The sequence below is a fragment of the Melopsittacus undulatus genome, chromosome 5 (assembly GCF_012275295.1).
Source record: "Melopsittacus undulatus isolate bMelUnd1 chromosome 5, bMelUnd1.mat.Z, whole genome shotgun sequence".
Classification (NCBI taxonomy): Eukaryota; Metazoa; Chordata; class Aves; order Psittaciformes; family Psittaculidae; genus Melopsittacus; species Melopsittacus undulatus.
The window spans coordinates 78,415,353-78,440,442 of record NC_047531.1 but is presented as its reverse complement, the minus strand read 5'-3'; positions in this window follow the sequence as shown (position 1 = coordinate 78,440,442).

Genomic DNA, 25,090 nt, shown 5'->3' with positions numbered 1-25,090 from the left:
ACAGACCTGACCGCCTGCAGCAATCCAGTTTTACGAGAGCTGTATAGGGGTACATTCTAGCTTGCCCCTCAGCTGCAAACCACAGAAGAAGGGCAAAGTGGGACAGCCCAACAGCGGGCTGAGCCAGAGGAGTGGGTTAGAGTCCAGACAATACTGCATATAAAAACCCATAATTCCTTTTCAGTGTTTTCCAACCTTATTTGTGTAAGTGTTGACCACCCAAAGGCAGCTCTCTGGGCTGGCTGGTGACAGCAAGCAAATGGGGGCACATCCCAGCGGACACAGCAGTGTACCACACTGTACTGCTGTGATGTATTTACTGTAGCATTTTTGGAATAGGTGCAATACTACTTAGTTTTTGTAACACCTGCACAAGATTTTAGAATGAGTTCCACTTGTCATTTTCCTGTGCAAATTGTACAAATGGAGATTCATTTCTTTAACATAAACCTACTGGAAAAAAATACAATAGGCTACAATTGTTGTGCTGTTACAGAAGCTATAAAGCATGTCTACTGCTAAAAAAGTATTGCAAACCTTATTATATATGTTGGTCTATCAACAGATAACTTCCTTTCAGCACGTATATGGAATAGGAGAGAGAAGGCTGCATGTTGGTGGTTCTCTAATATTTCACAAGCAGGAAAGTTCAGAATTAAATATAACTATTAAGTAAAGACAATATACCAGGAAAAGAAATACATCTTTACAAAGATCACTTCTGAAAACGTGCATTGTGAATATATTTAAGTTTCAAGCTTGCATTCTTTTTGTATTGTGGATTTTCTTTTACTTAGACACACAGCCAAGTGCTCAACTGTGTGCCTAAGACCTATGGACTTCATTAGAATGTAAATATGCATTCAAATTCACTAGATCTCTAGACTATTCATTAATTATTTTCCTTGTGGCTTCAGATAAGTGGCAAATAGCTGGGAAAAGTCACCATGCCATGAAAAAAAGCCCCACCTTTATTTTATAAATAGCTTTTGGGAGGTATGAAAGCTGTCAAAATAATGAAACAGATCAAGAATTCACAGTACAAATTTTTGTATTGGAAGTAGAAACACAACCAGTGACCTTTCTGAAAAGAAAGAAGCTCTTTATTTGTCTCTTGTTACTGAACACAGGCAACAATAATGACCTAAATGAGACCTACTGAGCACAAACAGAAACTAAATGCATAGTGGGTTTCTAGAAACAGCCACTCTGATGTTTAATTGGAAATTGCTAAATGCAGAGTTAACAACTCATTTTAACAATATAACCTTCACAGGCTCTTACTAGCTTCAACCTCGGCACCTGTTGAGTAGCTTTTACTGTGAAACAACTAATTTGGCATCAATGCTGATTCAGTAAATATCAGGTCACAACCTTTTTTTATTAACTAAATATCCAAACACATCAGTGTCTGGTATGCAAATATAGTGTCTGATTTATAGGGGAGAATCTATTCCTTTGGTACAATGAGCTGGAAGGGAAAGATTCCAGTCTACCAGGATCTGTTCATATCCAGTATCTTTTCCCCAAAGCTGTAGGACAAATACTGTAATAGCTGCAACTGCTAACTGTCCAAAAGACCAGTAGCCCTAGGATCTGTAGTGGTAATAAGCATATAGAAAGAAAGGTAATCAGAAATATGACTTCAAATTGATGCCATGAGCAGCATAAAAAAAATCAAAACATTCCTGAGTGGCCTGGATTAATTCAGCCTTGGAAAAGCAAGCATGCAGCTAAATCAGAACATGGCAAAATTGGCTAGAAAGAATTAGCTAACAGGAATTTAAGCCATGCTCAAACCGAACAGGCTGGAATAGGGCTAAGCAGAAGCCTTCCTGGGTTTGGTAGGAGGACTGGCTGAGTAGCTGATAGCTCAGATCACTACAATCGTTTTGCCAGTCCATCTTCCATCCTTTTCTTCATGCTAGCCGAGAGAATCTTGAAATATAGATCTACGTCTCTGTGTGTATGTGATGTTTACATACATACTACATATAACTTCAATAACTTCAGTTTTGGAGTTCAATTTAATCTGATTATAGCATAATGAAGGATGAAAAATTAGTCTATCCTCCCACCTAAAAAAACATAACTTGTCCTTCAGAAATATCTACAGATAGATAAAATATGCATCTTTACAAGCTGGAGAGAATTAGCCTTTATACAAACAAGCTTTTTCCAATTGTATTTATCCCGTCTAACATAGGATTTACTTTGCAATTTTTAAATATCCAAATATTTTTGTTCAAAATCCACAAAGCTTGTAATAAGTAGGTATTTTATAGATCACAATGCTTTCTTAGATCTCAATTGCTTTAGGAATTAACTCGCTAGATAAAAAGAAGCAATACTCTAGTTATGAATAATAATAAAAAGTAATAATGATTCTTCTCCTGCTTTAGGTAGGCCTGGGAGCAGCCTTTGTTCGAGCAGTAATGATTTGTTAGATATATGGCAATTGCACTATTAAAATGAGTTACACTGAGGCAACAGCAAACATTAAATGAAGGGCATAATTACAGATTGTTCCAGTAAAACTGACTGATCCAGGAAGATGCTAGGCAGATTAGCTCATACGTATGGAAGCTGCGTATTTGTCCCAACCCTTAAATTTATGTAATAGAAGACAGAATTGTCGTCTCTTAAAACAATGTTTTTTAAATAAGAATTTCTAGTTTTCATGGTTGTAGAGAAAAAAGTTTAAACAAATTTTTATTCGTTTCTGAACACACAGGCAGTAATAAAAAAAAGTAAGATATTTATAAATCCAGTTATTTTTAAGTCATCATATTCTGAAGACTGACTTGCACTTTTGAGTACTTACAGTTGGTAACACCAGAACACTCTGAGGACACGTGGAGCCTCTTCAGTAAGTCTAATACATGTGTATTACAATCATACCTCATCCAGGATGTACAGTTACTGGCCTCCTCATATTCCTTCCTCATTGCGAGCTTTCAATGTGGCTTCAGAACCAGATTGCTGTCTCTAGACACACTCTTTCATTCACTATCTGTGTACCTCACAACTCTTCAGCTGATAATTTCCTTAGGGCTAAAGTTACAAGGTTTTCCTTCATCCTTTTTTTTTAATTCTTTTAAGGCCTTTTATTCTTTTAAGACTTTGTCTATTCCACTTTCATTCACTGCTGCAAAAACTGTGATACCTGCTGGTTGTTTCATTCATTGTTTGTTCACCTGCATTATGTCACACTCAACAACTGAGCCAGGCTTTACATCTAGTTATGAGCTGCTGCTGCTCAAAGTGATTCCATAGCAAACAAAAACAAGCAAAAAAAACCCCTTCAAATGTAGTTTAGTGGTTCATAAGAAGTGTAACTGCTCTTCAGTAGCATCCTCTGATTCATTTCAAAGCTGAAAAAAATGTAGTTTAACCTTTCACTGGCAATATAACCATATCTCTTCTGAGAGATTATTCCAATCTACAGATTTAGGACCTTGGTATATCAAGCCCTTCTATATCAAGAATCCAGTAAGATTCCACCTTACAAATGGTGGCTAAAATTTACTACTTATTCATAAGACTCTTTTAATAGTCATAAACCAGTTTTCTGTAAGAAGTCAGAAGACATATACATAGCATTACCACTAATGAAATGTTGAGGTATGTGGGGGGATCTTTCTCTATCTGCAGGACTTAGAAGCAACAATGTATAGGATCAAGATGCCCAAATTTATCAGGTGTTTTTAAAAGCTCCCTCTGTCCTGAAATAATTATTAAAATTGCAAAATATGTATTTTCTGAGCCATTACAGTCTGATATAATATTTTAAATAAACCTGGTTAATTAAATTTTATACATTTTCCTGGAACATTGCTTTAATCCTTGCACCCTTTTGGCTTGCTGATTGCACAGCTATTTGTCTATAGTGACTGCCCTATTAAATGATCTTAAATTGAGGTTTTTGCCTAACAGTATTTAACCAGGGAGGGTCAGTAAATTATTTTATTAGTATCAACTACCATTAGAAAAAAAAAGTCATCAGCCAACCATTAAAAAGTAATAATTAGTCTAAGTTTTTAAATAAGTGTTATTTAACAATAGCATAATAGGGGGTGGGGTGGAGAAGGATACAGATAGTTTAATTATAAATGTACGTAGTAACAGGGTAGTTACAACTCTACTATGTAAGGCATAGGAACTTTATTTCAGCCTTTTGATATGCAACTCACTAACATATCTGGAGCACTCATTTTGAAGGCAATCATTAACTGCTTGCTGAATTTTTCTTAGGAAGTGTTATAATTTTTTGTGTTTTCCCAACAAGATAATTCAGCTTCATTTAGAAATAGGTTTCAGGCATACAACCAATACATCTTTTCAATGAGGACTCATAGACTTCCTAAATCACAGGACACATTACTAGTTAGGCACTGGCTCAGGATCTGAGAGACAGGCAGGCAGCTCAGTACGACTGCAGGTGTATTAGGTTGGCCCTAAGTAAACAGATCTGGTGAGTACCACAGGAAGCTTGGGGGAAGAATCTGGTAACATTTCAGTAACTAGTATTTTGGATTGAGCTTGTAGTTCAAATTCATTCAAATAGCAAAGAGATAATTAATTCAGAGCAGGCTGAGCTCTCTGACAGCTGAAGATTTGGCTGAGCATGGATGCAGATTTTGGCCTAGTGTTGCAAACGAAAAATATACTGAACTTCAGAGGCTTATTTTTATCTCATTGATTGTTTTGACTGGTTAAAGAATTAAGCATTTGAGATTATAGCCCTTTAATCTTTTAAGATTCCTTAAGAATTTATGGCTTACTAACGAATTAAAAGTTCTTTAAGCTGTTACATTGTCCCAGTGTAGCTGGGCTTCTCTAAATTCCTAAGGAGACTTAAGTGTTTATAGTGTCTTAGCATAGTTAAGATTTCTTCCCACATTAAAAAGACTTTACTGTGCTAAGGTTCCTTAAATATTTAACAAAGCTTACATATCCTGTAGTTGATCCCAGTTTCCTTCATAAGTTCTATCTAAGCAAAACCAATGCAAAGAATTGTGCAACATGAATTTGACAGATCAAGCTTTTACTCAAGAAATTCAAGAAGTGAAGCTAGCCTTGAAATTAGCTCAGCAATGATGACTGCGTGCAACATTTTCTTTGTGGAACAGAAACCTCCTCAAGTGGTTCAAGGTATGACAGAGTTAACTCTTCTGTGTTGATAAATCACTAGCACATGCTAACTTTTACACAGGTCAATAAAGCCTTTGGATGAAAGAAACTTAAGTTAGGACAGACTGCTCAATGGCACTGAGGCCTTTCTCTTTTAGTTTAGGGTATTTTGTTAAATTAATCGTAAAAGTTTCTTTCAAATTGTCCATATGCAAAACTAAAGACTGTGATGCTTAAAGTGTGCACATATTTCATGCACTTACAAGAGGAGAGAAACAAACAAGCAAATAAATCGAGGCCTTACCTCTAGTAGAGCAGGACTTATGATTTCTATACTGTTCTCTGATTTGATTTCTCTTCAATTGTTCTCTGGTTGCAATGCAGACTGTAGGTGGTAGCAAGTTCACAAACCAAATTAAGGTCCTCATCCTACAGCTGTTTTTTCTGTGAACAAAGACCTCTTAGAGTTTCTTAGGTGTCCAGTACAGGTAAGAATGGAGCAAAATAAGACGCAAAAGAAAGTGGACTTGGAGAGCAGCAAAGTATGTGATGAAATCTATTGCCCTTTCATCCTAAATGAAACACCTTGACTCTTAAACTAAAATCACATTAAGGATTTAATAAACATAGAGATCATATTGATACATGGTAGCATGATGTAGATATCTGATAGGAATGTTACTTTTATGTGTTACTAGAAAAATAGTTTTGTTTTACAGGTGTTACAATTTAACATTGAATTGTGTCCATTCAGAGCTCCCAGTTTGTCTATATATAACTTAAAGAATCTGTTCAGGGAATAAATTTTTCTGAACTAAAAAAATTTTCTTCTCAGGTTGATGCTTCATAAGAACATCTGGATGCTCATTCTGAGCTAGTTGAGCAAGAAAGAAAACCACTTGAAAATATTGCTGCCTAGTTTATGCTTGACTTCCTTAAAGAGGTATCAAAATGGACATGACTTAGAATTGGTTTTGTTTGATTAAAAAATCTGGTTCTACTCCTAATGGATAAAACAGAAGTGCAGTTACCAGTATGATTCACTAGCGGTTCCTCCAGATTAAAAGATCTATCCATCCCATATTGGAAAGTAATGGTAGGATGATTTTCAAAGATGCTCTGATATATATGCAAATTCTGTTACAGTTGCCACACACTAAAAAGTCTGCATTCATTCTTCTTTATGCAAAATAGCCTTTGTAGAAAGAGAGGACAAATTATTTCTGAGGTAGCATTTTGTGGAAGATGAAGTAAAATGGCTTTTCTCCTTTCTTCAATTTATTATTTTGTGGGGTTTTCTTATGATAATTTGTGATGTGTTTTCACACATGGGGTCCAAATATACATACCCATACACAACTGATTAATAAAATCGGATGGCAGTTATAGGTAACAAAGGGTATCCCTACTTTACAAGTCATCCTTCTTAAGCTACTTGGTCTGCCAAACAGCTTCCTAGTCTTTCATAGGAATTATGAGACTAAAAGCATTCACAAATGCCAGATGCTGAATTCAAAGTTCCTGAGCTTCAAGGCTTCATAGCTTTATTAGTGCACTTTATATGCCTAAACTGCAATTCTCAATTACTTTAGTTCCAGCTGTGACAGTTCTGCATTTCCTCAGATCATGTTCTTGAACCTGTGGAGGAGATTACTATTATTTTATTTCCATCATATAGGACCTACACAGCAGAAGCAGATGTAGTTCTTTCTCCTCTGATTTCTGTAATTTCTGCAGCACTTCTCCATAGCAAGTAGACTTGAAGGCTCTGCCCTGAACTCAAGGCCTACAAACTACCCCTCTCCATTACCATTTTCTATTACCACAACATACCAGACAACCTTGGTTGCCAAATACATGTGAGTGATGCTAAAGCAGGCAGGGATATATACCAGTTGTCCTAGCGCCATCCAAAGTTGAATGTGAATAAGCACCGATATGTGGTATAACGTCTGTCTTCAGTGGCTTAGCAGGATGCTCATTTTTATCTATTTGTGGCAGAATGAAGCAGCTGTGAATTTATCAGAAGAGCATTTTGTCCTTGCACCACAAGTGTTCATGATGGGCAGTCACACAGAGCAGCTCTGTGAAGCTTTGAATCTGCAGAAAACAAGCATGAGACTTATGTGATCCATACTATAATTGTACCTCTCTTTAAATGCATGTGGCATATATGTAGGATGCATAGGAGGAGAAAATGGGTTTATATAATTTTTAATTTTGAACAGCAATAGTTCTAGAATTTCCACATGCAAAAATTAAGTTTTCATGAACTTGTATGGAAACTCATCCCAAATCTCTTGAACCGCAGCATTTATTGTTAATACCTGAGCTGGTATGGAAATGAGCCATAATTGTTACTTAGGAGTTGGTTCTCACAGTCTTTGCTAGATCTCCAACTAGTTCATTTGATGCTTGCAATTCAAAGTTTGGGCTGATGGCAGCTAGATATTTATGACACAACAAAGACTTTTTGTTCACGTCAGATGTTTTTGTAAAATAACAGAGTAATGCTCTGGACTCTGTTGGAGTGATTGTGTGTTGTCCCTATGAAGAAACCAGAAGAAACCATGAAAGGCACTTTTCTAGTACTTTTTTAGCATGACTGTACCACAGCTTTGTGAAACAAGGGCAGAATCAGCTAAGAATACCAAAACAAGTTATACAAGTTATACAATTCAAAAAGCAAGATCATCATAAGCTGGAATTTTGTTCTTTCTTTATGACCAACCCTTATAAGAAGTTTGGTCCCCATAAAGATGCTGTGGATCCTGACCATCTTTTTGTCATGGCTTATGAAGCTGAATATCCCAGAGAAGTCACAGCCTTAGCAAACTGCTCTTTTGTGGTTGCAGAAAAGTGCTGGCTTGTATATTTGAAAAGCTGGTGGCAGGACAGCCTTGCCTCTTGAAATCATTTGGATATCAAAGTTGAAAATGGCATGTGTGTGCCATATGTGGATTGTTGGGCACTGCAGTCTTCCTTTGCTCCTACAGACTGAACCAATATCAGTCCAATCCAGGTTTCTCTCCCCAGCTGACTTGCTTTGTAAGCATTGCAGCGGCTGCTGCAGAGCTGGATCTTGTTCTGTGTTCTGAATTAACCAGATTCTTCCTCTGTGTCAGCAGCAGTCACTAAAAGTACTGGAGAGAGATGTCATGTTTTTTGTTCACAAATGCACCCCAGTAATGCTGAGACCAGAGATGAAAATCTTGTCAGCATGCATGTAATTGCCACTGATGGTTGCTGCTGGAACTGAAGTTCAGATTTGGGGTCAAAAGGAATTTCCCCCCAACACTACCAAGTTGCAAAGGACAATTGCCACCTGTGTACCCTGCAGTTTGCCCAGCAGTTTGGTCCTCAGGTCACCTTGAAAGTTCAAGCAACTCTATTAGCAATTCCTTCTCATCTCTTTCTTCAGATTCTACTGCTTTCTTCCTGTACCAATCTGGCATAATGGCTTTAACCTCATGCTTCGTGTTTTCAGTGTGTTGTAATAGAGGAGTATAATAAGAATGTTTTGGGGCCAAGGGCTTGCAGGAGCACATGCCAAGATTGTCTGTGCAGCTCTGGGACCTGGACATCTACTGTACATTTGTCATGAGTGCATGGGACTGATTTCAGCCCCTTAGGCAGTTCTTTCCAATCCCATGTTGTAGTAAATTCACACAGGCCACAACTTTTCAAAGGCTTGTAAGTAGCCCATACTGAGTTGATTTTCATGGGGAAAGTAAAAAAAGTGTAATTCTTAACAAAATTATTCTTTCCTGCCAATTTCAGGGCAGTGCATCACAGCAAGTGAGCTTTGCAGTGAAAATGTCTCTACTTATTTCTTTCCCTTTTTTTTTCCCACAAGTGAAACAGAATGTTTTTTCCCTGCCCTCATTCTTGGAAACAGTTGTATTTTTTTTTAGCTGAAATTTTCCAACACATCTCAGCTTGAGGCACAGACATTGCATGGAAAATTTCAGCCCAAGCTTATAATGTTTGGCAACATTATAAGCAACTGGGAAGAGTCTGGCAATCTAGGATGTGCTAACAGCCTCCTTTCTAATGAACATGCTTGTACAAAGGCTATTAATATACTTGAAAACTAGTTTGAAAGTCAGAATAGACTGAAAACAATGTTGGTGTCCTGTCTGAACTTTCTAGTCTTTATGGAAACGTACTTTGAAAAATCATTGGAAAGTAAAGTTGTATGACTAAACTGGATATAAATCTAACTATAATTTTCTGGTAGGCTTAATAGTTGAAATATTGTCTTCAGCTTCAGTGGTGATATTACCAGAATGCAGTGTAGCGCTAGAAAAGCTACAGGAAAGGAAATTGAGAATGATCCCCAGAGATAAAAGAATGTGCAAGATGGAGTAAAGTAATTTGCATAAAAATTGTTAGACTGGTATTTAATTGAATTATATTGGATCTTATACTTTATAGATAATGTCAGTTTGAGTTACTATTGTAAGTTATTATAGACTAATGCATTATTAAAAACAAATATATTATTGAAACAAGTTTTGACAATGTGCTTACTTGGTAGTCACCTGCTCAAAGCACTCATGCTTTATAGTGCAGTGAAATATGATAGTACTAAATAAAACCTGTTAAATATGTGGTTTCCATCATTCTCATTATAGATATGTCCCACAGGTGCCTAGAATACGTTTGCAGCAGATTTCAGTCCAGTTCAGCAGGCCATCTCATGTTACAGTTTGGTGGATATTGTTGATTAGTGCTATATAATTCATAGTAGAGTCAATTCTTCCCTTCCCTACCTCTCATTGTTGTTCAGCCATTAAACTGATAGTGCCAGGTTAAAAATACCATGTTTTTAAAGTTTCTTGCATATGCATTAGTAGCACTGTTCTGTGTTAAAATGGAAGAATGCTAAAGAATCTAACACATACCCCTGTGTTTATGCTGGTTTTGACTGTGAAGCCCATTAACTAGGAAACTGACAATACAGTATTTGCTACAACATGATACAGATTTGGTCTACCAAATAAAAAATACTGCCTGATGAGACAACCTTTTACTGCATCACATCTAACCAGTTGTACAATGCTCTGTTCTGGGTTCCGACTTAACTGCTGTGATGGCTGGCTTAAGCCATGATGTAGGAGCAAAAATTAACTGCCATTTTAATATGCATAACTATTTTATTTGCTTAAGCAATTAAGCAATGTTTTGTGGTGTTTTTTGTTTCTTTGTTTTTCTTTTTAATCTAGCTGCAGTTTTTGACATTCTGTTCTCTAAGCAGTGATTTTATAATTTCCCTAATGAGTGGTGATATCCTGAAGAGCTGAAAACTATGCTTGGGTTGGACCTATAAAATACTAAATTAACCCAGAAATTTCAGTATTTGTGTAAGCTGTACAATTATTAGCCAGCAGTAACTATATTACTGTCCTCTTGCATTAAAAATAAACCAGCAATTTTCTTGTGTAGATTTTTAATCATACTCATGCTTGGTTTTAATATTCTGGCTCCCTTTAATTCCATGTCAGCACTGACAAAAATAATACAGATCTTTACTAATACAGCAGTTAGAAAATCTAATGCTTTTGGCATACACTTAATCTCAGTGCTCCCAAACAGCGATCTTCCTATGGTTACAATATTCTAGTCCCTCTTGTGACACACTATACATTGAAATGGATCCAGTAATAATCAGTTTAGCAGTGCACTGACTGTTGTGAATCATGCCAAAAGCATAGCAGTTAATGACTGTAGCAGCCACAGAACACTGACGTTTCTGATTTTTGTTGAAGTTTTTGGTAACTTCTTTTAAACGTTTCTATTTACTTGTTTCTAGTTGGAGGTGTTTAATTTTAAACAGAAGTTTTCCAGTTCTGGTTTTGTCTCCAAAAATCTTGATAGATTATGAGCTCAATCGAGATATGTTGCTCTGTGGCTAATCTACATAGCCAACTCAGACAGAAGATTAAAAAGCCTGAGCGTGGGGTTTATTGTAAACCTATAAAGATCTCATACGGAGATTTTGCCGTTATTTGCATTAATAGGTTTCAAAGTGATGCAACCCTTTGAGGCTGAATGAAAGCAGTGCTGCAGAAGTCTATATAGGCTGGAGCTATGACCCCAGCTGTGTAGTCAGATCCGCTCAGATGGATCTCCAAAGCCTGCTGAAGCCCCTTGATATCTGTGGTTTTTCACAGAGGTGTAGAAATCCACCTGCTTGGCTCAGCTTTCCAATGGCCCTAAGAGAGTAGCACATATCCATATATTTGCAGAAACTCTTATGAAAGTTAGGAAATGGTATAAACAGACTACATTCTGTTCTGCTTCATTTTGGAGATTAAGGACTGATCCTTTCCAAAAATGAATAGATGAGAATTCTCTTACTCCTGAAACAGACAGCACGTCAGGAAAAACAAAACCAAAACAAAGCAAGAAAAAGGCAGAAACTCAAGGGAGTTTTCTGGGCCAATTTTTAGTGTCGGGTGACACCAGGTCAAGTTCCAAACAAATGTAGCACTTGCCCTTATTGCTGCTTCAGAAATTAGCAGTATTTCGCTTGCTTAGTCTCCTTGGAAACACTGGCAGGTACATAGGGAATTAGGGCCTCTCTGGACCACAGATGGAAAAACCAAGACTAAGAATGACCTCATAATATGGTGTTTAAGGCACTGAGGGGGAGGTCTGTGTTCTAGTTGGTGGTCAGAGAGCAGCTTCTGTTTTACCATAAATGAGCATATGATAAAATACTCTGCTATCTGCAGAACTGGGTTGAAAGGTGAAAGCCTCTTTCTCTTGGGTCTTTAAAAAAAAAAGAAAAAAATAAATAAAAAGAAATGTGTGATCTACTACACTTTCTTTTTCTCTAATGCTTTCAAGTTTAGTAAAGTAAGGGTCCTAGAATATAACAATGAATATCTTAGGGTTTCAGACTGATATACGAGTGGTGAATAATTCTTTTATCCGCACACATAACATGCACATGAGCATCTAATCTGCAGAAAGTGGACACAAAACTTAACACAAAACATTGCTAATTTATACCTAAAGTCTGTAGAATTTCTAAACAAACCCATGCTTTAAAAAATTTTCAGTGTATCAGTATTTCCCAGTCAGAAGTGAAAGCCTTATTTATATAGTTTTTTCTGTCTGTAGACACCTAAATCCACTTGAACAATTTTCCTTGTGAACTGGGAATTAAGTCTTCCCTGGGCACTAAAAGGTTTTACTCCTACATTTGATCACTCCAAATTAGGTACTGAGAGGGAAGTTGCATAAATTTTATATTTACTAAATGAAATAGGAAATAATCTGTCTGAAAGCAGAGACTAAAGCCTCGTTAGAGGAGGCAAGAGCTACATTTCACCCAGATCATCATAGTTTGGAAGGCTGCAGATTATGTTAAGGATGCTGTACCAGCAAGCTACAACTATGCCCCAATTTATAAACTATAACATCCACATTTTGTTTTTCTTCACTTTATGTTAACTTTACGTTAACTAAGTGATTTCAGAGAAGTTCTCTTAGAGGTTGAGCACATATTAAAAATAATTGTAAAAAAATTTATTACATATATTATTATTAATATAATTTAGGAATAAATACAAGATCTTTTTTAAAAAAATACAGGTTTCATTCCAAATATAAAGATCCTCACTTAATTTTCACATCTTTGGGACTCTGGATGCAGATGTAAATGAGACACCTAGGAAAGTAACCATCACTTGACATCTTTATGCAGCTTCAAATAAAGTAATTTGATCATTCCTTTTATGATATATTCAGAATTGGTGTAGGAAATATTTTCTTGTTTTTTCTTGTCTTAAATTCTGTGTTTCCAAGTTAGACCAGGGCATGCTGACCAAACCACCTTCATTCCACATTCGCAAAGCACCCGTCGGGCTGCTGTTCTCTATCCCAGAGTGGCTGTTTTGGAGGTGACATAAACTCAGACTGTGGGAACTGTGCTGGATTACTCAGTAGCTCAAAGTCAGGGCCATGTCTTATAAAGTAGCCTAGGAATAAATACACTATTTTCCAGATGAGATTTATTTGATATGAAATGCATTAACAAGCCTTCAGTCTCTAATCCAGCTAATCCAGCCTTGCAGAGTCATACGGATATTTAAGTATGTCTTGTTTGTGTTGAATTTCTCACTCTTCCTTTAATACCCTCTCCTTTTGTGACAAATTCTGCAAAAATTGGTGAGTTTTCTACATGGTGGGTGCTGGCAGAGGACCATCTTCGGCAGTGTTTCCCCCATCCCTTGCAGTGTTCAAGGCCAGACTGAATGGGGCTTTGAGCAACCTGATCTAGTGGAAGGTGTCCCTGCCCATGGCAGGGGGTTGGAACTAGGTGAGCTTTAAACTCCCTTCCAACCCAAACCATTCTGTGATTCTGCCTCCAGTGTACAGCAAAATACGACACCCCCCCCCCCCCCCAACCATAGAAACGAGTAGTGTGTTGCGGTGACTGGTGTGCATCACCTCACCGAGTTCCTCGCTGCGAGCCGTGCCACCGCTTCTGCCGCGCTCCCGCCCGCCCTCCCTCCGCTCCCAGAGGGCTGCGGCCGCTGTGCGAGGAGCCGCTCCGCCGGCGTGCGAAGTTCCTTGCAGCCGAGCTCGGGCTTAGGCTGAGCGGCCGCATTCCGCTCCCCCAGATGTAATTCCGCTTTCCCAAGCGCTCATCCCGTCCGCTCCCCCCTGCACCGCCGCCGCCGCCGCGCCAGCCCAGCGGCCGCTCTGCCGCCGCCGGCAGCAGCAGCAGGTGCACCCGGCGCTGCTCGCTGCCCCTCGGCCTGAGGTGAGTGGGGCTGCGGGCTCTTGGTCAGGACTCTGGCACACCGCGGGGCGGGGAGCCCCGAGCCGTGGCTGAGGAGTCCGGGTGTCCAGGATGGCGGCACTTCCCCTCAGGGTCCGGGGCTCCGGATGGGGGTACTTCCCCTCAGAGGTCTGTCCAGGTGTCGGGGTCCCTGCCCGCTGCGGAGGGTGGGAAGGGAGGCTGGCGCTGGCAGAGGGGTGACGGCAGCTCCCCACCCGCCCCAGGGGAGGCGGGGGGCGAACGGGCCCAGCTGAGGTGGGGAAGGTCCGTTGCGTCCCCCTGGAGCTGCCTGTGGAGGTGGCGTGTGGAGGGCACAGGGTCAGAGCGATCTCGAACCACCCCCAAACCCAACGATCCAGCAACAAAAGTACTCCCCTTCCCCATCAACGAGCCCTTAAAACACTAAAGGTATTAAGAGGAAAGTGTCTGTTCCCTAGAGAGGGGGATTGCGACTGAAGGGAGCATCTGCAGCTCAGCCTGGCTGCTTAGGAGGCCCATCAGAAGGAAGGGGCTGGTGGGAGCTGAGGGAGCAGCAAGCAGGCAGTGGGACAGACCTGATGGATGGGGAGGGAGGCTTAGTCCTAAGGTGTCCTCTCTCCCCGGGAACGGGGGTAAAGTGACTGGGAAGAAGGGTTAGAAAGGATTGAGGAAGGGTCTCTGCTGATGGAAAGGGTGCCTGAAGGTGGCTGTGTGGTGGTGAGAAGGGGTACAGGTAGGAGTGTAGGCTGGTTGACACATGATGAAATAGATGTTTGTGGCATCTTTCACTAGGGAATTTGGGGAGTGACAAGGTTGAAGGGCAGTAGTCATTTTCATCTTCTGGATGGACTGGTTGAATTTGCCTGCCCTGGGTAAATTAAGGTTATCATACGTTAGTTGATCATAAGTAGGACCTTCTTTCTGAAATTTAACTTGGTCAGGTGGGGTGGAAAAGGAAAAGGAAAGAATTAATTGTCAATGACATTTAAATTTCACTTATTTCTTAATCTCTTCCTCTTCAGGAAGAACTTAATAAATGTAAACACAGTTGTAAATCCTTAGTAGCTGCCACCAGTGTAGGAGTAATTATTTTTTGATTCATTAATTCTTTTAATTTTTCCTTTTTTTCATTTTCTTTCTTTTTTTTTTCCCCTCTTCAAATACAACTTCACTTTGCATTTTGAAGGCTGGTTTTGATCTGTTTTTCCTTCTCACAAAGTAGATTCAGTAATGGCAAATCCCCATTTAGTTCTGCAGGGCTCATTAATGATGTCTCTCCCAAGCTATTGTTAATACCCATTACTGAATTAGCCTGAGTGTGGTCACTGTATGGGTGACCAGTCTTTATTTATTTAGTCATATGTAAGGAAGAAATAAGTGCAAAATAATGACAACTTACTACTTTGTAGAACTCTATGAACTTAGTGACGTTTAATCACTTATATAGTGTAGAATGCTGGTGAACTTACATTCATACGCATTACAATAGTAGTGACGTATATACTATGTATGTACAACTTTAAGACATTTTTGCTGTAGTGCTAAAGTTTTAAGGATCTTAAATGTGACTCAGAAGTAATCTCAAACATGGCAGATGTTTTCTATACGTCCTGATCAAACATTCGTAGTTCAGATAACTAGAATTCTAATTAGAACATGATCACAGATAAACATGTTACTGTCTATAAGGCCTTTAATTTTAATTGGTTGGCCTCTGTAACCTGTAAGGTACAGCTGCTTCAACAAAGTACACATTAGCTATCCTTTCACAGGACAGGCTTAATGTACCTGCTGGAAGGTAGTTTAATGAAACCTTTCCTCCAGGTAGGATTTCACGACAAAATGACTATAAAAAAACCACCCCCAACTATCTGTCAATGAAGATAGAGGGTGGTTCTTGGGGCTGAGAGACCTGCAGTGGTTAAGGGAATGTAACTATGGAATGCCTCCCTGTCCCATGACAGCTTGGAGGACAGGGCTGCTTGTGAGGAATGTGAGGTTACAGCCTCTGCTACATCAGTGTCCACTCTGCAGTAGTTCTGTTTGTGCAGTTATACACTGGAAGCTACAATAATTATTCAGTGTGTTATAATGTAAAAAGAATAACAAAGAGACTACCTTAATTGTGAAATGAAATAATTTTAATTTAAAAATCAATTAGGAGAAAGCTTAGATTATGAAGGAGTTTTGAGTTTTATTTCTGGCACAGATGCACATTCCTAGTTGAATATAGTTGTAAACTGGAAGATGTGATGTATGTGTTTTGAAATCTATAGGCTTTCCAAATGTTGAATTGGTGAAGTTGTGAAATTAAATTACCTGGAAATAACCAATGGTTTTAAAAAATAAAACTATTCTGCCATTATTCTTTTGACTAGACTTTCAAAATTTTCATACTAAGACTATACATGGGTGATACTTTCTTTTAAATGGTCTGCTTTATATTATATAATATAAATTCTGAGAAGAACTGAAAATTGTCAGACTAATACCGTGTTTCTCTGTTCACAGAAAAAAACCCAATCAAACAAAAAACTAAATGTAAAACCATAGGGCAATGCTATACACCTTTGCCCACTACATGACAAGAGATCCCCTGGGAAATGTCTCATTTTTTTCAGGTAAAAGAATGCATTAGAAATATATATTTTAATTAAAAAATATGAAATCAGTCTTAAGGGACAAACATGACTTCATGATGAGTGGTGTGGTGGGCAGAGAGGAAGAAGAATCTACATTCACATAAAGTGATACCTTGATAAATTCATAGCATAAACATAGGACATAAAACATTACTGGGCAGCATAAAACAGTCCACTCTTCCAAAAGTCGCTTACTGCTGCATGTACTTTTATTATATTAAGGTAGTAATATTACCATTTACAAATGACAAGGATTACCCCTTACATAACGGCAACATCTGAAAATTTGCCACTCTACGTGGTAAAGCAGGCAGCAGCCAGCACAGAATGTTTTTCTGTTTCAGTGAGTTAAGCCAAATGTGGATGGAGAGCACATTTTTAGAAGCTTAATGATTTTTGTAATACTGTGACCCATGTGCCTGTAGGGAAATCTTCCAGGAATGCCCTATTTCCCTACTGTGTAGTTATATTATACCACCTTCGTGATTTGGATGGTTTCTTGGAAACACTGATGGCTTGAGGAGAGAGCCAGAATGGTTTTACTAGATCAAATGCTGAAGTAGAACAAGCTAAAGCAAAAAGAGCTCAAAGTCTTCTGTAGTATGTGTTTGAAATTAGTGTTTGTATATTGGTGTTAATTCTAGCCCTGAATTACTGTATAATTCTGTTATATCTAGATGGAAAAGTTTTCTATAAACCTTGAGAAGTAGCATGGTCCTAGTTTCAGGCATATTTAATTGTATTAACCAACGTAGATTTTCTTCACTGATGAAATAATGGATAAGGGTAGATGAGTGTTTCCCAAATTTTTTGCAAATGTGAACACTGTTTGGGCTCATCTGCTTTTATGCAATCCCCACAGAAAAATTTACTACTGTACTACTTTAATTGCTGGCAGCAGCTAAGTTCCTCAGGGTGTTTGGGGGAAAAAGGCATGAAAATCAGCTGTAATTATCAGCTGCAGGTGTAAATACTCTCTATATTGCCTGGGAGGAACTGAGCTGTTGCCAGCAGTTGAGGGGAGCTGGTAGTTTCTTAGCTAGTGTAAATACGTGCAGTTGATAATTATAGCTGCTTCTGACTCCCCTGGAGGAAAAGAGCTACTTCCAGCTGTAAATCAGGGTAATTTGGTTTTATTGTTTTTCTTGTTGTTTTTTAAATAGCTTAATTTTTTTAATTAAATCTCCCCTTTCCTTTCTATGCCTCCCACCCTTTGCATCTTCCTGTTATTTCATTGAGAGTTACAACTCAGGTATGAGAAACGCTGGTTTGGGTCATTACTTCTATTAATATTAGTAATAATAAATAGTAACTTGTGGTCAGATGGCATCATTACCAGAAGCTCCACTGTGGCTTGTTACATTATTGTACCAAATACTAGCTTGTCTTTCATAAAACAACTGATTCAGAAGTTCAGTACTAAAAGATGAGTGCAGAGCCGAACAAGATAGGAGGTTGTGTGACTCTGTAATTCTTAATGTCTGCTAATATTTCCTGATACTTCCAGTAAAATAAACCTTAAAATTTTTATCTGAGGTATTTTAAAGTGAGGACTGAAAAGGGAATGCTGAAAGGTCTAACTTCTAAATTGAATTTTAAAATGCAAACAACCAAATTTACTCTCATAACTGTTTCTCTTTTTATTTCTTATTGTTTGTTGGTATTTTAACATAGCACACAGAAGCTTAGGAGAAAAAAATTCAATACTGAGTGTTGGTTGGCTTGTAAATAAAAAGAATTCACCTGGCTATTGTGTATTCATGACTACAGCAAAACAGCCTAACTGCGCTTAATGCCACCTGTATTTGCTGGCAGCTCTCCATCATGCTGCCTGTGACAAAAACACAGTATCTGAGTAGACTAATACAATGGAATATATATTAAAGATCCAGCTACCAGTTTGCTAGTCTCTTTTTGTTAGCCATATACTTCCTTTTCTTTAGTTCATAAAATGTTTGTATATGCATTAAGAATGGAATTGAATATTTTTCTAAAAAGTGAAGAAAAATCAGACAGGTAAGTGTTGGATTTTCTGCTCAGATTTGTTACTGTCTTCCTTTAGAATGTAGCCAGATATCAGTTTCTGTATTGAGACAGAAGTAAAAGGGAAGCTTCATTCACCAGATTTCTTTTAAAACCTAAGAAGTACATTTTCAGTACTGGAGAAGAGGAAGGATCTCCCATTAGTAATTATCTTAACGATGTAAGGTATGGTCAGGCATGCTCTTGGCTGCAGGTCTTTGGAGTTAAGTGAGTATTAACTTAACTCAGTGTCAGTTAGTTACCTTATTTTGTTCCAGTTTGGTTTGGTTTTGTTGATGTCTTTGTTCTGCTAACATACCTTTAGGTGTAGCTGCTCTGGCCTGGCTAAGTTAAAATTCTCTTTGCTAGCTTAAATATTAACAGTAAAACTTTCTATAAAACAGATACCTACAGTTAATTTGCTGAGTTGTACAATTATGAAAACTCAGTGCCCTTTTTTGCAATACTTTGATAGTGAATAGTAGTTTAATGCATGTTCTTAAGCCCAAATCCTGTCTGGGTTTTTATTTTTTTTGTGGTGTTTGTTTTGTTTGGTTTTTTTGGGGGGAGGGTGAGGTTGTTCATTAGGGTTTTTTTTGGTTTGTTGGGGTTTATTTAGTCTTTCTTTTCTTTTTTTTTTGTGTTTGTTGCTATTGTGGGGTATTTTTCTGAGACCAAGATGTGTTAATTTATTGCTGCTTTGCTTGTGCAACAAAAAAAATAGTATCAGAGTTGATTTTAGATATGGACAGAAAGGTATTAACATTTTACATTAACTAGTTCAGCAAGCATGCTTTGGCTGCCCATGTTGTTTATTCAAAACCTGTATGTGGAAATGGTGCCACATTATTTTTAGCAAAGCCACTCTATGTGTAGAAACAAGCAACAAATACTTCTTGCTTTCCACACAGTACACTAGAAAAAGTTCTTCTTGCATTCTAGGGTTATGTTATGTAAAATTTATTTAAGCTTTTCAGAATCATCACCCTCATGAGCTTAGAATACTTACTTTCAGTGTATAGCATGACTCTGTTAACCAGTCATTGTCCCATCCTCAGTGGAGGTCAGTGCTGATAATTTCAGGGGTTTATCTCCTCTCATTTTCTCTGTGTACCCTTAAAATAAACTAAAGCAAAAAATCCTTGCAGCAGGAATGTCATTGCCTAGCAATGAATGATTGCTTAACAATATATACTGAAAAAGTTCTGCTGTAATCCAGCACTCTGTCTTATTTATATAACATTTTTCACTTTTGAGAAGCATGACAGCTAATGAGGTTATAAAAACACTGCAGTTGAGTAATGTGCCAAGAGTAAAGGCTGTCCTCTGCTTAGATAACTTGGACAGAAGCAGAGTTATCTATACCCTACTGGTGATACTGGGAGGAAGCATACAAAAAGATAAAGTGGGTACATACACTCCATTCACAGGCTCCTTTTTTGCTGTGCAACAGTAAAAGTGTTGAAGTGTTGAAATGGTTTAGAGAAGCTGCGTGTGTTGACTTCTGAGGAGTACATTGTGAATAGAAAAATGCAGCTTCTATATTTTTGCTCTCATTCTGTAACATTTCAGAAGTGTTAAAATAACTTTAAGATGCTGAAATAGCAGATAGCACTATTATTTATTTTGCCGGTGTATAAAGATAGAACTGTATTTCCTTTAAGTGGTCTCTAGCCATAAGTCATTAGAATAATCAATGAAATAGACATGCAATCCTGGGGGGAGGGAGTGGTGGAACCTCTCTCAGGGTACCAAATGTTGCATCAAAACTTTTACTATAGTGGGATAGTGTCTATATATAAACTTGTTTGTACACTTAGAATAGAATCATAGAATAGTTAGGGTTGGGAATGACCTTAAGATCATCAAGTTCCAACCCTCCTGCCAAGAGCAGGGACACTTCACACTAAACCATGTCACCCAAGGCTCTGTCCAACCTGGCCTTGGACACCACCAGGGATGGAGCATTCACAACTTCCCTGGGCAACCCATTCCAGTGCCTCACCACCCTTACAGTAAAGAACTTCCTCCTTATATTCAATCTAAACTTCCCCTGTGTAAGTTTTAACCCGTTACCCCTTGTCCTATCACTACATTCCCTAATGAATCGTCTCTCCCCAGCATCCCTGTAGGCCCCCTTCAGATACTGGAAGGCTGCTATGAGGTCTCCACGCAGCCTTCTCTTCTCCAGGCTAAACAGCCCCAACTTTCTCAGCCTATCTTCATACGAGAGGTATGCCTTGCACTAGCAGAAGGCACTGAATACCCATAACCTTGTCCCAACTGGGGCATTGACTCTATCACCCTCTGGGAAGGAGGTATGTACCTTCCAATGGGGTAAGAGTTGTGGATTGTCTCGAGGTGGTTTGACCATCTGATCTGATTTGCAAAAAGCAGGTGTGGAATGTTTTCTTTGGAAGTCTTCTGCGTTCATCCAGTTGAGCTGGGTTTCCACATCTCTGACACTAGCAAGGCTCAAAGCCTCAGTGTGAAGCAGGACATGCTCCTCAACCAAATGGGTCCAAATCTTTTTGAGGTGAGCAATACCTGTTCAGTTCCCTATGAACCTGGTTTTATTTCTTTGTGCTCATTTCTAGAAATACCTGAGCTGTTTCCCTTAGGAAAACATGCTGAAACATGAGAGCTTGAGAACAACAGTACTCCATCAGAGGGAAGATCCATTCAGCCCAATACTCTTGTCCCCAAAGTGGCCAACCATAAGTGTCTAAAGGAGCCTATGAGCAGAGCAGGTCTACTTCTGCCAGGGTTCTGGGGGTGTTCTAAGGCCTCAGCTGCTGGGACCCATCTCCTCTGGGACCCCACCTCACCACTCCTGCCAAGGGCCTATAGGATGTGTCTCAGCTCAGCCCGTGGCCTTCAGTCCCTGCCTGAGCCACGTTGTAGCTGTGCCTTCACCTTGTCTCCTGAATGGCTCTGGGACCTGTGCTGCTGAGAGCTGCTCTCCTAGGTGGGTGCCCTAGACCCAGGGTGTTGCTTGCCATGCATAATTGTAGGTGTAACATAACCTGTACCAATTCTAGTCTAGTCTAGCCTAGTGTAGTCTGTTTCATTCTGTTCCATTCCATTCTGTTCCATTCTCTTCCCCACACTCACCCTGAGGTGAATAACAGTGACACTGATTTCTCTGCAATGTTAGGGGTTTTCAGCTCCAAAAACATTTTCAAGAACACAAATCACAAAGCTTTCATGTGGAAACAAGATTTTATTTTATTATTCCATTTGATTTTGGTTTGGTTTCTTATAGTTTGCATTCTTTTAGAATCATTACATCCTAAAATCAGAATAGTTAGGCTTGGAGAGGACCTCAAGAGCACCTTATCCCAACCACCGTGCCATTTTCAGGGATGCCTCACATGAGAAACATGTTGCCCAAGGCTCTACGGAGCCTGGTCTTATACCACGCCAGGACATGTCACCTAAAGGTCTGTACATGGTGTCATACGTTGCCATAGGATGACACCCAAGGGTCTGTACAACATGGTGGTGTTGTCCATCTCCAGGGGAAGGAACACACACAGCTCCTTTAGGCAACCTGTTCCTGTGCTCAGCACCCTGACACTTCTTCGTTATATTCAACATGAAAGTTTGATGTTATTATTTAAGAGCATCGTCACTGACCACAAACAAATGTGCAAGAAGAAGAAGGCACATAGTAGCATGGGATATTTCCCAGAGCATGACACCTATTGATGATAAGCACAAAATTGACTTCCAACACTTGCTCGTTTGCTGTGCTTCCTGGCCAGGATGCATGAAAAGTGCTCTTTTGCCTTTCCAGCAGTGGTGTTGCACATAGGGAGAGCTGAAGAGTGGCAACTACTGATGGGGCAGCAAGGCTGGAGCCTTTCCAAGCACAGGCTGCTGTGCAGAACTCCCAGGGACATGAAGCTAAGGGAAGAGCAGAGCTCGCTCCCACTCCAAGCTTGCACTGGGCAATGGAGCCAAAGAGAGCTAGGGCACCTTGGAGGTGCAAGAGCAGCAGGCAAGAACTGAGTCCAAAGGGGAACCCTGACAAGAGGATGTGCTCAGTGCTACAGAGGACAAGCATCAACTCCTGCGCAATACCCTGGGAGGCCAGAAAGCTTCCTCCTCCCACATCCGGGGCATGAGGATCACCTGTGTGGAGCACGAGCAGCAGCCTTTGGGCCACAGTAGTCCAAAGGAACCCCATGAAGGGGCTGTGCTCAGCTGTGGAGGAGGCAAAAAACCCTGGGGACACATTGGAGTCCGCAGGCCACGATGGTGCATGAGCAGCAGGCAGTAACCCAGCAGAATGGACCAGAGGAGCCCTGACAAGTGGTCCTGTTTGATGCTCAGAGGAAGGCAAAAAAACCCCTGCCGACCAGTGCCAATTTGCCCCAGGGGAAAATTCCTTCCTGATCCCAGTGCTGTGATCAGCTGTCGCTGAGCACGTGAGCAGGGTTTGCTTCTGGTCCACAGGCTGGTCATGCCTCTCAGGAGATACCCAGGCACTATTCTTCTTAAACCTGGAGCCACCGCAGCGGCCTCTGACAGAAGCACTGTGGTCCCTGAAAACACCTCTGCATCCTATTGCTTATGGCTGCTGCCCCTGGCTCTGTGGGGGACAAGGATGCTGAGCTCTACGGTGTTCCTCAAGACATTCCTATGCTCTGCCATGCCTATCAAGCTGAAAAGGACTGCTATCCCTCCTTTGAGCTAAGAAGCTGTTCCCACCACCAGCTGGCCTTGCAACCGAGAGCCTCCAACAGCCTTGACCAGCTGCTGCTCTTCCTGCCTGAGCCCTCTTTAGCTAAGTCCAGAAGCTCAAGGCCTTCCTCTGGGATGTCTTAGGGCTCCCCAGTGCCACCTCTGCCACGGGACACAACAGGCTGCTCTCCTTTTTATCCTGTCCTGGGGCATCGTGATGGCTGCATTGGCAGGTGCTGGCATGGAATAGAATGGAATGCAATGGAATGGAGCGGGGCAGAATGGAATGGAGTGAAGTGGAATGAACTAGAATAGTCATGGAATGGAATAGAATAGAAATGGAATACCTCAATAACTCATTATGGGATTCAGGGAGAAGGGAACAGCACAGTGCAATCAAAACTCAGATGTGTGGCTATCCCTGAACTGATTCTTCTGAAGAGCTCTCCATCTTCTTGTAAGCCCATTTGTGAGAGACTGATCAGACTCCACTGTCCACTGTCTCAAAGATTGCTATGAGAAGCTGAGATGGAATTCCACCTATCTCTTTTCTCAGAGATAGATGAGAGTAGTTGAGATAAGACTCCTATATCCATTGCCTGGGAGAAGGCTGTGAGGTGCTGAAATGGGACTCCACCCACCATTGCCTGAGAGATGAGTGGCAAAGAGCTAAGACTCTTCCATCCATTATCTGGAGGAATGGTGTGAGGAACTCCTGCCCATAAATTCCTATCCCACGAATTGCTGCAGACAGGTGCAGCTGTAAGAGGGGAAAATCTGGTCCACCAGGAACATGTAAGACAGGACATGAAGAACAGAGGTACTCCCCCCAGCTCACTATAAAAGGAGGAAAAGGTAATCACAAAAAAGGTAAACTAGTAAAACGAATCACATCAGAATCCAAGAATTGGCTTGTTTTCCGGTCCAAACCTGGAAAGGATGGGAGTTTGACCCTTTCTTCCTGGCTTCCTGGAGGCCTGTGGGTTAAACAAATTTGATTTTGCTTGTTATGTGGCTTTGCTGTATTTTTAGTTTTACTTTGTATTATTCTTTGTCTCGTTCAATTAATTTGGAGTGTTGTAACAAACATGAAATTTGTAACTACTGCCAGCATCCAAGTTAATTTCTGAGCACAATAGGAAAGGGAGAAAGTCAGAAGGACAAACGAAAGCCCATGGACAACTAAATTCTGTTCCATATGGAGACAAAAACATAAGCTTTCCAAAATGCTACCTGTTTTATTTCCAATAAAAACTACTTCATTTGATTTGAAAGATGCTTCAATACTGGTTTTTATTTCCAAGTAAAATTTTTCCACCTAAGTATTTAGTGATATTAATGCAGATTTAGCAACATTAAGATGTGACAGATTTAATTTTTGAAGCAACTTAACAAATAATAACAACGAACTTTTACAACTGAGAATAAATCTGAACATTTCCCTTCAACACTTTCTAGTCCAAATTCAGTATTTTTAATCCAAAACAAATTTTATCTGAAATGTTCACAATTAAAATGCAATGTTTTCTTCTGCAGTGTACTCCTTTTATCAAATATCAATCTGTATTGATATTTAACAAAATCAAGAATAAGCATTTCAGCTTGATGGTTTCCACATTTTTCTTCTAAATTCAAAAATATTGAATGTTTTGGGGTTCATGTTATACTTCCCTATAATAATGAAGTATGCAGCACACAAGCAGTAAAACATGAGATATTTGAGTGGCACCTAAGAAATATAGCACACTGTTTCATCACAAGCTGTGTAGAACGCAATTCAAACAGTGGGCTATATATTTTCTAAATGTCTTCTATAGTGTGCTTTTTC